Raw genomic sequence first — 9,779 nt, forward strand, 5'->3', positions numbered from 1 at the left:
GTGCACCACCATGTGGGTGCTGGGAATTGAATCCTGGTGCTCTGGAAGAGCAGCCAGCACTCTTAATCACCACGTGATAACCCCAGGCCTCAACAAATATGCTAAACAGTTGAGCCATCTGCCCAAAACTCTTTTAAAAAGAAAAATACAACCTTGAACTTATTATCATATGATCATGACTGTCTCAATAATGACTATTTAAACCTAACTGATGCAAATATTTAACACCAGCTAAAATTTAAATATGCTTTTCTCTGAAAATCTTCATTGTTTGAAAGATCATTCTTTGCAGTGTGTGTGTGTGTGTGTGTGTGAGAGAGAGAGAGAGAGAGAGAGAGAGAGAGAGAGAGAGAGAGAGAGAGAGAGAGAGACCTCAAGTAGTATTCTCACTTATAGAAATCAGAGGACAAGTTACCTCTGTGGTTGGGAACAAACTGCTCATCAGGCTTGGACGTGAGAGCCTTTGGCAGACAGCCATATTGCTAGCCCATCTTTTTCATACATTTTAGCTGTATGGGTTGGACTTCAAATGTTCCCTGTAGTTCATGTGTTGAAGATTTGATTTCTAACCAATGAATTTGAGAGACAAAGGAATCTTTAGAAGGTGGAGCCTAGAAAAGGAAGTCAGCTCACCAAAGAGTAAGAGGCTATTAGAAACCAAGCACACACACTCCTCTCTCCTTTCCTGCCCCATAGCAACTATGAGCTAAGCAGCTTTGCCCTGCTGTTCCGACACACACACATACACCGGCCCCATCCTGACATTCAGCTTCATCATAGGCAAAGCAGCACATAACAAACCCTGGGCTGAAACCCTGAGCCCAGACAGAAAAGCCCTCTCTGCAATCTGCTCTTCTCCACATCTTGAAATACTGAGTGTTTCCCTACAGTGTAAAATCCCAACCATATGAATCTTAGCAATTGCTAATAGGCAATCCATTTAGGATTCTTTGTGTCGCTTATGCTATTCCCACATTAACTTTTGTTTTATATATATTTAACACTCATGTAGTTAATTTATAGTACATGCCACCTGTCATCATTTCATTACCACATTGAAAAGGTGAGAAAATAAATCATTAATATTCATAGATGTTTTCCTTTTGCAATTTAGAAGGGTGTTTACAACAGGAATTCTTCCACCATTGCAGAGCTAAAAAAAAAAAAAAAAATTAAATTAAATTGAAATTCAGCTATTTAACCTTCATAAGTGAAGTAACCTGCATCGCTAACATTAAACGTTTGATTTAATTTACTTGTGCAGGTAGCTCACTGAGAAGGCATTTAACCTTAAAGTTAATGATATCAGATCTATTCTAGTATATGTGCCTTCAATTGCTTTCTACGGCGCTGCACAAACTAATATTAAGTTCTCATTTTAGTAATATTCGTAGGCAGGAGGGAGACATTATCCTCAATTATATCTACCTAACAACAGTAGAAGAGGAAGTGGGAACGGGGGAGGATTCAGTTCACCACAGATGACCTCTAAAGCTAGATTCAAGGAGAAACTTTCATGGCACGGAACACAAACATCTCTTTTAAGCATGTTCAGTCCAAATAGATCTTAACTGTTAAATATTTATGCCTTGACCACCTTTGATATAATTATAGGTCTGTTTGGATGGTTTTTTTCTTTTTCCTTTTTTTTTTCTTTTTTTACATATACATTTATATTATTATACATATATACAATAGACTACCTATAGCAAGCAGAACCATGACACAATTAGGAATTATATAAATATTACGTTCTTAGTGTTTTGGCTATTTGTATTTGACAGCCTTGAAGAAAACACCTTATCTTGGTGTGTGTAAAATTCTGAATGTAAATCAATCTCCCTCATATCTTGTCATTATCAACTTAAAACATCTATCTAGACCTAAAAACATCTTAACCTCTAAACAAATAAGCTTCATTGTAAAACTAAGCTACCTGATCTTCAACTCCATCAGAGACTTAAGAAGGAATATACTTGATTACCTGAGTATGCCAGGAGTGTAGGTTAGTGTCTCTCCGAATGAGAAGATGACAGAGACAGTTTGCCACCTGAATAGTCACCCAAAACACTCTATAATGTTTGAACATCATCTTCAGCCTTCTGGCCCAATATATCTGACAGACATGTTTGTGGGACAGGAACTGTTGAGGACTTGCTTACCCTGTCTGGGCAGAGTTTGGTTGTTGACTCTGCCTGCATCCAAGCTTGCCCTTTTTTAGCCAGAATTCTGTCTGTGGTAGAAATGAGGACATTTTTCCCAGTGGCTTGTTTGCCACATTTGAAGCCATCTCTATAAGAAGGTTCTTTGATGCTCATCATCCTTTTTGAGGTGATGCCAGGAATTAACCTGTCTCATTGTCAATGAATCTTTAAAAAAATTTTTTTAATTAAATGCCATATTCTGCATGTCTCTGAGGTGTTTGAAGGGCTTATCTAACTGCACTGACGCCTGTAGCCTTCCTGTTCCAGCACCCTACTTCTTCAATTGCTGTTCCTCATCAGAACAGTTGGTCCAGCACTTCAAACTGTCCCAAACAGGACTCTAAGCCTGTAATTTCTTAACATTTAGAAACTGGATCACAAATGCTGGACTACCATTTCCCCAATTTTATTTGGGCTCCCGCAAAGGTACTATTCAGCCCAAACCAGCCAGAAGAAACCTTAAGAGAATGATGCCCCTTTCCTTTAAGGGGGTTGGGTAGGTTTTTGGTTGTTTTCTTGGGCTATAGAGGGTTATTATCAATGGGAGTTGGTCACAAGTTATTATTGGTCTTATATAGAGAGACAACAAGGTTGGACTCAGTGATGTCTCTCTTTTCCTCTATCTTACATTCTTAGGTTTGGAGATAGGGGTTGAAAAGAAAGAATGGGAAATATAGACATATATAGGAAAGATAGAACAAAAAGTAGATTAGTGAGTCTACTCCTCAACTTAATGCCTCAGTTGTCACTCACAAGGTTATTTTTAATTCACTGGTGTGGAATTTTGTATATAGATGCAAAATAAGCTTAATTCTAGATACAGTAGTATAGAACTCAAATGTAAGATTATTTTTCATACACACACACTATATATATATACTCTAATAGGAGGTATTGTACCCATATAAGTCAATTATAATACAAGGCTTACTTCCAATACTTTGAAAGTGCTATTGCAGGCTGTTTAGGGTAAATAAGTTATACAAGTTAATTGTTAGTCGATCAAATCATGGTCATGTCAATTACTAGTCTACTTTTATCATAAGACTATACATCCTAGGTGCGGCAGATAGATATGATTCTATAGAAAGATAAGATAGGATTGTTTGCATGGTTTTAAAGGGAGAAACAAACTATATAAATGCTAGAACACTTCAGAAGTTGTCATCATTACAAAAGAGAAAGGCCTTTCTCTTATTTAAAAAAAAAAAAAAAAAAAGACAGAAAACTGAGTTGGGTACAACTTGGTGGCAGAACACATGTTCAATATTTGCAAGGAAAGGCCTGGGCTCCATCATGAGTGTGTGTGTGTGTGTGTGTGTGAGAGAGAGAGAGAGAGAGAGAGAGAGAGAGAGAGAGAGAGAGAGAGAGAGACAGAGAGACAGAGAGAGACAGAGAGAGAGACAGAGAGAGACAGAGACAGAGAGAGAGACAGACAGAGAGAGAGACAGAGAGAGAGAGACAGAGAGAGAGAGAGAGAGAGAGAGAGAGAGAGAGAGAGAGAGATTCAGAAGTTAAGCACAGATAATGTATGAAGGTCTGCACACATAGTAACACACACCTACAGTGCCAGGCTGAGAAGCTGCAGCAGAAACATTACAACCAACGTGACCTACATAGCAAGTTCAAAGAAAACCGTAGAAGTAGCATTCGATTCACTGGTGAGTCAAGAAGAAGGGACCTAGCACATGCCAGCTGGCTTTCTTTCCTTCATCCCTTGGTCCTGCCTCTGTCCCCAGCCTACTGAGGCCATTTTCATGAGAGTCTTCCCTTGCTGCTGTCACATAGCATTTGTATCTAGAAACACCCTCATGGAGACACCAGAAGGTGCACTCTCCTCATCCCTTGGCGTCTCAGTCCAGGCAAGCTGACAGTTTTCACAATATATAAAGACTTGAAAGTCTAGCAACACATTCAGAAAATAGCAAAGAGTATGAACACATGGTCTACATAAAAGTTAGGGAGCTAGCTGACTGAAATGATGCTCAAAATCACTCAGAATAGAAACACAGTGGTAGCAAAATGGCCGAACTTGTTAGCAGAGCAGCACAGCCTTGAGGCTTGCTAACATACTACAGGGACACTTCAGGACAAGACCTTCTGTGCAGGAAACTTACAAATAAACATAAAGAATGGAGAAATTCTACTTTTAGAACTCTGTTCTATATATTCAGTCATCTTAGGAAAAAAAGCATTATAAGACTTTTAAGTGAACAAACAACCAAAATGTTCACAGGTGTAGGTTTGTTAGATATATCAAGAAACATATTGAAAATTCTATGCAGGCATTTTTTTAAAGAGTGAAAGACACTCTTACCATTTTAAAATACGTTCATTTTCAATATGTCCTGTCAGCCTAAAGCCATTATGTATAGTAAGAGATGCAAATGTTTGTCTAAATAAGAGGATTTGATTGCAAATATATTCAAGGTAGTGGTCTGGATCCTTGTGGTCCCCGACTCTGCTCTCTAAAATTCACATGTTCATCTCTGATTTCCACTGTGGTGGTACTTGAACAAGAAGTCTTTGAGAGGTGTTCTAATTTGTTTTATTGTGTGATAAAAACACAATGATCAAATGCAACTTAGAGAGAAAATGATTTATTTGGCTTCCAAGTTAAAGTCCGTTTTGGGGGCACACAACCAGAGACCTGGGAGCAGGAGCTAAAGCAGAGTCAGAGAGTAACTCTTCTCGCTTCTTGCTAGCCTACATGGCTTGTTTAATTTCTTACTATTTTACACAACCCATACTACCTGCCTAGGGACAGAACCACCCACAGTGTCCTGGGCCTACCCCCATCAATCATTAAGCAAGAAAATATCCCCTACAGACTTTCTTAGAGGCTATTCTTAAGGAGGCATTTACTTAATTGTGGACCACTCTTTCCAGATGACCTTAACTTCTGTCAAGAGATAATTAAGTACCTCATGAATGGGATTTCTTAAAGAAGAGACAAAAGAGCTAGCTACTGTCTTGCCTCATCAGAACTCTAGAGCTCTGAAACCAGAAAGCCTCACCATAACCCATGTGACTTCCAATCTCAAGCGCTGTGAGAAGTGAATCTCTGCTGTTCAAACATGAGCTCAGCTGTGAGACTTGCTCCAACCCAAAACTGACTAAGACACCCAAGAACAAGCAAAGGAAACGTAAGATGCCAAAAGCATTGTCTTATTGCATTGTCAGTTGCTTAGCCGAAGGAAAAGAGTTAGGAGAGAAAAATCTATCATGGCTAGCCTTTGTGCTTCTGAATTTTGAGCCATGGGATTTACCACTTAAACAGAAAATAACTTTTTTTAATTAAAATAAGGGGTGTAGGTAGGGTAGAAATAAAGATGCCTAAAATAACAAGTGCATAATTCCTATGATTCTTACTTAATTAGTTTCTTTGTCATTCTAGTCACACTGGAATAGGAATTGTCAAAATTATTTTTTTAATCAAATTACAAAGTGTGCTGCCTGTTGGGGTTTGAATTACGAAATCGCATTCACCCCAGGGACATCGCATTTGGACACTTCTTGGTTCCAGGCTCAATTAGGGAAAGGTTGCCGAGTATTTGGGGCGGGATGCATGGTTGGCAGAGGAGGGTAAGAACAGGACTTTGAGGATTATGCCTGCCTCCTTTCCTGCCTGAGCTCATTGCTTTCTGTTCTCCACCACAGTGTGACCAGCCACTGTGTGTGCGTGGGGGGGGGGGGGGTCGGGGGGTCCAGATGTGGAACCCACCCCCCACCCCCGTGGCTACAATAGGTAAACCTGCTAATGTTTGCTCATGAAAACTCTCCTTTCTGTAGAATTTTAAATGTCTTCTCAGCTCTTCCCCCACTTCATGCCTTTTATTCCTTCAGAATGAAGCACTGTTGGATAACTTTCCAGAAAATACCCATTAGGGACTTGCAAGCCCTGCTTACTTTATATATAAAATTAGTCCAGGCCTGCTCGGTAGCCTGCTGTAAATTTCCCAGGGCATAATTCTGATAGCAGCACTTGTTTAAAATATGGTCTGACACCAAGGCAGAACATATTAAAAGGAGTTTCTTAGAAAACTGGGCCATAAAGATATTGTTTTAAGCAATAAGGCTCTTGCCTCTGGTTCTTGGTTGCCCACCAGAACCTGATGGTAAGACGCTGCTGCTGAAGACACCATACACATCAATCCCATCACAGGGAGGAGTTAAGCTGGTAGTGACCTGAACACATACTCCCAGTTGGCTAGCCTTCAAAACACTGCAAGGTGCTACGCAGGCTTTTAAGGCAGGAAAATCACCATTGCTCTTATCCAGCTGTAAATCCTGTGAACTACAATGATGATGAACTTGGGGCAATAAGGCCACTAGTACAATAGCGACATGAAAGTCATAAGGGTAATTAACATCTTTCTGATTGGATCTAAGGCTTGCTCTGCCAGGGGGAACTCAAGCTTGGCACTGTAAAATTGACCAGGACCCACTACTATTATTTTGTTAAACCAGCATATTATCAAACTGCCTCCTGAGTACTTATCCTCACACTGCGGCTCTCAACCCTCAAGAAGCTTGTTATTGCAGTGGTCGGAGGTTAATGCCGAGACCAGCAACTACGAAGAATAAGTAAGTGGCTGTGGAGTGCTCAGCTCTAAGTAGGACATCTATTTCACATCCTCTCCTCGCGGCTCAGGAAACATCACCTAAGAGAAGCCAGAAGACTGTATGAGCCAGAGGCCACGGGAGACTGCTGAGAAACAGTGTCTTCTGGACATAGCAGCTCCATGACCCACAACAAACCCTCAAGAGCTGCATTTGACTGGTAAGATCTGCGCAAGACCAAGCCTGTCAACGTGCCATCATGGAAGAAGTAGCTCATGAGGCTCCACCCTTAGCTGAGGAACTATTAACAATTAGTGGTTACTAGGGGAGGAGGAGTCAGTTATCTTCACGGGTGTGGCCCCTGGCAGGTCGCTCATGCTCCAGTGGATGGCCCTACATACCCGTGCATACATACAGGTGGCACTAGACTCAGTGGGCTACTGGAAATATATATATAGTCTCACAGAACAGACTTTTTACAATTTAAGCTCAGGAATTAGCTTTGAGTCACCATGACAAACATGTAAGGACTGGAGAGATGCTACAGTGATTAAAGATCACTGACTGCTCTTGCAGAGTACTGGACTCTGATCTCTAGCATCCAAGTCAGGTAGCTCTCAGATGCCTTTAACTACCGTTCTGGATGGGGTTTAGGGGTGCCGACGCCTCTTGCCTCCATGGATACCTGTACTTACATATGCATATCCACACATGAACACATATATACATAATTAAAATATAAAATAAATAGTTAAAAATAAATGCATAAAGCAGCCAAGTTATATACAGCAACAACTTCCTTTATCCACAGTTCTGGCGATCCCAGCCCCTGACTGGGCAAATCTACTGCTTTGAGGCCTCTTGTCATGGGGCCGGGGCAGCATATCTGGCAGGAATGTGCCCAAAACCGAGTCATTCGCCTCTTGGCTGGGAATCAAGAAGGCAAAGAAAGAGGCAGCATCTCACCAACACCATTAGTGGCCTCCCTGATTTGAAAACCTCCGTCTAACAGGTCCACTTTTTTTCCCCCAAGTGTAAACTGTTTTATTAGTCAACTGGAAAACTAGACAGTCCTCCAGTGCAGGAAGATTTTCATTTAATCCTCTTCCTCGTCATCACCAGCGCCAGCACCACCCTGGCCTTTCTTGGCATTCTTCTTCTTCACTCGGCCTGGGCGGCCACCACCATAAGGAGAACAGAGGGAGAAGTCAGTGTGCTTCTGGGAGTCCAGACGGACAAGAAAGGATGGGATGTTCACCACCTGCTTGCGGCCCCTGGTGTGATGCTGACGGATAAGCACATGGGCATGGTGAATAGACTTGGCCAGGCCCAGTTTAAAGACCTGGGTTTGTAGCCGCCTCTCCAAGAAATCCTCCATGTTTAGGCCCAGGACGTAATCCAGCTTCATCTTGCTCTCATCCAAAACCTAATACGAACAAGTTGCCTCAGCAGAGCGTTGTCTTCAAAAAGACGCCGCGAGTCCTTTTCTTCGACCATCGGCAGGTCCCGGGCAGCCTGGAGGATCTTGGCCAGTGTAAACTTGATCCTCCACACCTCACATTCGTTCCGGAGCCCATATTCTCCGATCAACTTCAGTTCCTGGTCGAGATGAGATTTCTCGAAGCGTCTCCGTAGGGTCACATAGGTTTTGCGACAAACCCAGCTTCTGGCAACCGGCATGTTGGCTTCTTTAGGCCCGCTGCGCCTATGAACTCACGACCGTGACAAGGAGCTAACAGGTCCACTTTTTAAAGTTCTGCCATCTCTCAGCTGTGTCACTCAGAAACCAGCCTTCGATGCATGGGAATCTAGAACTCTGGGACTCTGGGATTGAGGGAGGGTGGTAATTTAATATAAAAATTATAACATTGGGGCTGTCTATTCTTTTTTATTTGCCTTTGTAAGGATTTTTTTTTTTTTTTTGAGAATTTCATAGAATTACTTTGAGCATATTCTTCTGCCTTCCCCTAAACCCACCATATCTTCCCCTGGTACCCTGCCCACCCAAGCTCATGTTCTCACAAGCTCTCCTCCAATAAATAAATAATAGCTCTTTGGTTGTTAGTTTGACACAGAGAATCAATCCAGACAGGGGAAAAAAAAATAGTGCCACACTCATCCCCAAGGTTAGGCCACAGAGAAAATGAGCCATGAAAAATGAAGAAGTTGGCAGCACTGGTGAATGTGTAAACTAACCATGGAGGTACAGGACTGGAGGCCATCTGGAAGGATGAGGGACACAGTGCAACCGAATGATGACTCAAAAGTTATCACTAAAACCAATGGGTTCTTTTTCAAACATCATGTTATCCCTAGTCCAGCAGGACTTAAAGCTATATGCTACCGTAATTGAAGACAGTAAGTTTTAAAATACCACCTGGAAAAGCAGTGCAGGCTGAGGGGGACTACACTTGGTGAGATCCCAGTTAGCAGTTAGCCTGCACGGAGAGACCATTCAATCCAAATAGGAACCCGGCCAGAGACATAAGTCTCCACAGTTACATTTTTTATAGTCCCAAAATTTTTCCCTCTGGCAAAAAACCTTTTTTTTTTTTTCCTCATAAACTCAAGCTGGGCACAATATGCTCTGTCTCTGTGCTCTTTTTTTTTCACAGCACAGGGTGTGACATTGGCTGTTGTCATTAGCGTCACCTTCAACAAATCATTTTCTTCACTTGTCCAATTACAGCCAACATAAAAACGCCTGTCCTCCATGTTTCTCATTTCAACACTGGACTTGATGTGACTCAGCTGTAAATCATGGTAGCTGCTTGTCAGCTTCTGGGACTTAAAGTTAATTTTCGCTTGCCTTTCCCTTCTTTTGATTTCACATTTCTTATGGGGAATGACCACAGTTGAAATGATGGCCACAGTGCATTTTTCCTTCAGACCCCCTACCCTCTCCGTCACAGATTTATAACATACACTTGCTCTGTCAAGTTTTAGTACATCCCCCATCACTCGGTAATAAAAGAGAAGACATTCATAAAACTGTACGCATATCCTCTCAAC

General features: G+C 41.7%; 1 pseudogene; it reads right to left on the bottom strand.

Moving 5' to 3' along the window:
• Positions 1–7,797: 7,797 nt before the first annotated feature.
• Positions 7,798–8,447, bottom strand: LOC127198931 (40S ribosomal protein S9-like; annotated as a pseudogene).
• Positions 8,448–9,779: the final 1,332 nt, after the last annotated feature.

This window comes from Acomys russatus, chromosome 15 (assembly GCF_903995435.1).
Source record: "Acomys russatus chromosome 15, mAcoRus1.1, whole genome shotgun sequence".
Classification (NCBI taxonomy): Eukaryota; Metazoa; Chordata; class Mammalia; order Rodentia; family Muridae; genus Acomys; species Acomys russatus.